Genomic DNA, 3,897 nt, shown 5'->3' on the forward strand with positions numbered 1-3,897 from the left:
AAGAACAACCAATGTTCTTAACCGCTGAGCCATCTCTCCAGCCCTGAATATATACCAACTGTAGCCCCAGTTGGCCTGGAACTCACAGAGACCTGCCTACCTCTGCCTTCTGAGTGCTGGGATTAAAGGTATGCACCATCATGCCCGGCCATAGACTATATTCTTAAAATCACAATTAAAAGTTGGGGTTGGGGAGATGGCTCAGTTGGTACAGTCAAGGATGAGGACCTGTGTCTGGATCCCCAACACCCATGTAAGAAGCCATAGGGGAGCACTTGCCTGTAATCCCAGAACTAGGGAGTCAGAGCTTGTTGACTAGCCAGCCTGGCCAATCAGTGAGCTCCAGATTCAGTGAAAGACCTTGTCTTGAAACAAGGTAGGGAGCCATTGAAGAAGACACCCAACCTTGACCTCTTGCTTCTATACATACGTACACATACATACTGTTTAAAAATAGCAATGATCTTAAAGTTCTAGGAAATTATGCTTAGAAAAAATTCTGTAAATTGATTTCCTTTGTGGGACTGAGCTATTCTAATGTTAGCATATAGAGTACTGACCTCTGACCTATGTCCTTTTCACCCAAATGGGCCCAGCACCTGGCATAAGAAGACAAAAGCAAGTGTTCATTGAATGACTAACTGATTCAGAATGGAAGAAAGCATGGTTCGAGAGCAACTTTATAATGAGGGTTTTAGATAAGCCTGATTTTCCACAACCCTTTCAATCTAAAGAGATGTGCCCAATGGGATTCAAAACCACCAATTTATGTTTTCAACTCTAATCTCCTAAGTAGAAAACCATGTAAACCCTGAGTCTATTTTAGCAAAGATTCGAGATTGCACAGAATCGCAAACAAACAGAACAAAAAGATTGCTCTGGGGGGAGAGATGCATTTACAACTGACATGAGTGTTTTACTTTAATAGCTACAGGGAACAAAGAGGACACAGATGAGAGAACGCTTAGTCCTGACTGGGTAGGGGAGCCCAAGGGGTCAGGTGAGGTTGGATTCTAGGCTCCAGTGGAAGGCCAAACCTGAGGTCTAAGGCAGATGCCTTGGCAGGTTAAACCAGTGCTGGCCTGTTGGCCTGGCAGACCTAACTCCCAGCCAAGCAGCTAGCCAGCAGCTAAGGTCCTGAATGTCTTGTGGTTCCCAGAGTCACTACAGGGGACTTAGCACCTCAGATTGGCACTCAGCAAAGGCCAAAGACAGCATTACTCTGCAACCATGAGGGAGATGGCAGCCAGAGCCTCTGGTTGCTGTGCTCACTTTGTGTCTGGAGGAAGAAGTGGCATATGTCAAACCCCACTGAAGTGATGTACTCATCGGGGTCTGAACCCCCACCTGTCCTCTGTGGCGTTTCAGCCAGCAAGTGAAAGCTGGGACAGAGATCAGCTGTAGCTTCAAACCAGCACCTGCTGAGAGTTCTTGCCTTCCATTTATTTATTTATTTATTTATTTATTTATTTATTTATTTATTTATTTATTTATTGTGTCAACACAATTGTAAGTACATACAACCTGGAAATAAATAACCTGGAAATAAATACGGATAGGAAGAAACTTCCCTGTGAAATGCATGCTGCAGGTGTGCCACATGCCTGCTTGGAGAGAAGGAAGCAAGCAGCCCTACCTCATGAAGTTATCCCCTGAAGACAGGTTAAACAGAGGTTGAAGTACACATTTGTTGATTCCTGCCAAAGAAAAGTCCTCAGCACACCAGCCAGACACAGCCCACCTATGATAGGTGACAGCAGCTGCCACCACCTACAGGCACCCACTGTGTGCCAGGCTCTGCACTAAGACCTTATATACACCAACTGATGCTTCCTTACAATAGACACAAAAAAGACATCACTGATCTCAGTATAGACAAGGAAACAGAGGCTAAGGGAGGTCCAAGAAATTACATAAAGTCCAAAATTAATGGGTAGAACCCAAATACAAAAAAAGTTCAATATTGGTAACTACCCACACACATCTATGCATTTACATATCTGTGTAATCATTCCTCTTCCATTCATCCACTCATCTATCCATTCTTCCAACATCCATCTATCTATTCATCTGTTCATCTGTGGTGCTAAGAAGCCTATCTTCGGTATATCCTAGTAATAGCACAGACCATCCACTTTTTACCCACAGAGTTTCACCTGCCCATATGTTTCTTTGAGGACTGAATACTGCACTTTAGCTTTCTATAATGACCTTGGGTGGGTGGACCAGGTATCTCATTCCTCAGTGTCTTCCTCTAGAAATGAGAGGAGGCAAGATTCAGACAGTAAGTCTGGACTGAGCTCCAAGAAACCCCCTTCCTATTGAGAACTCTCTTTTCCTTCTAAAGAAGAACAAACTGCTGGGCATGGTGGCGCACGCCTTTAATCCCAGCACTTGGGAGGCAGAGGCAGGCAGATCTCTGTGAGTTCAAAGCCAGCCTGGTCTACATAGTGAGTTCCAGGACATCTGGGGCTACAGGGAAACCCTGCCTCAAAAAAAAGTAAAAAAAAAGAACAAACCATCAAATCCACAAATATTATTCCCTAACATCAAATATGCCAAAGAGGGCCCCAAGGACAATCATCAGCATCGTCTGACACACCCAAACTCCGGTGCAGAAATATCTGATCCGTGCCTATCATAGATGATTGGAATTGCACCATCACAGAGCCCTCCTTTGCTTTTTCAATTCAATTCTGGAATGCATTCTACAGACATTTTCAAATAGCAAATGATATGACAGAGCACATGGCAATGCAGTTTGTCATATAAAAAATTTAGAAATGACCCGGCAGAGGCTGATTGAACACATCAAGGACTTCTTATACTGAAGAATAACATGGACTATGGTACATGTCTTAGTATGTTTTCTGTTATAACAAAATACCTGAGATTGAGTAGTTTATTTTAAAAGTTTAACAATCAGGTATGATGGCATACCTTTAGGAGGTCGAGGCAGGAAGATCAAAAATTCAAGGCCAGCATGGACTACATAGTGAGTTTGAGACAAGTCTTAGCCAGACCTCTCAAAACAACAAAGCAAAATGAAATAAAAGTTTACTTGGCTGGGAAGTTCAAGATCTCAGTGCTGGCATCTGCTGAGGGCTTTCCTCCTGCATCCCGGCAGGGCAGAGGGCATCACGTGGTGAGACAGAGCCAATGCACTAGCTCAGGTCTCTCTTTCATTTGTTATAAAGCCACTAATCCCACCATGGTGGTCTAATTACCTTAGAAAGTCCCACCTTCAAATACCATTAACATACAATTTGGGGGATTACGTTTCCAGTTTGGCATCTTTGGGGAGTGTTATAGTTTCATTTCTGTTGCTGTGATGAAATATCTTGACAAAAGCAACGTAGGGGAGGAAAGGGTTTCTGCAGCTTACAATTCTGGGTTATGGTCCATCACTGCAAGGAAGCCACAGAAATAGGAGCTTGAGACAGCTGATTGCACCACAACTATGGTCAAGAGCAGAGAAACGAATGCACCAATCTGCCTGTCCACTGTTCAGCTAGCTTTCTTTACTCTTGTACAGCTCAGACTCCAGCCTAGGGAATGGTACCACCCACAATGGTCTGGGTCAGCTACTGATCCAGATAGTCCCTCACAGACATTCCCACAGGACAACTTGATCTAGATAATTGCTCAAGTGAGACTCTCCTCCCAGGTGATTCTAGACAAGTTGAGATTTAAAACTAACCAGCACAGGGGGACACATTTAAACCACAGCCAAACAGCAACACCATGAAATGTCAAATCATATAACTGTTAAATGAGCCAGCTCTTACTTTAAAAATTTTTTTAATTTTTTTTAAATTTTATGTGTATGTGTGTATTGCCTGCATGTAGGTAAGTGCCCCCATGTCGTGCAATGCCTGCGGAGGTCAGAAGAGGCTG

At 43.5% G+C, this 3,897-nt stretch overlaps 1 protein-coding gene across 1 annotated transcript in view; it reads right to left on the reverse strand.

Moving 5' to 3' along the window:
- The window catches only part of Dglucy (D-glutamate cyclase), a 100,343-nt gene that overhangs the window by 57,038 nt on the left and 39,408 nt on the right, over window positions 1-3,897 (reverse strand). Inside the window, exon 2 of the mRNA XM_008821740.3 lies at window positions 561-599. The gene's annotated coding sequence lies outside the window, so the exon portion shown is untranslated. The remainder of the gene's footprint in view (window positions 1-560; window positions 600-3,897) is intronic.

This window comes from Nannospalax galili, unplaced genomic scaffold, assembly GCF_000622305.1.
Source record: "Nannospalax galili isolate Female #2095 unplaced genomic scaffold, S.galili_v1.0 scaffold107, whole genome shotgun sequence".
NCBI lineage: Eukaryota > Metazoa > Chordata > Mammalia > Rodentia > Spalacidae > Nannospalax > Nannospalax galili.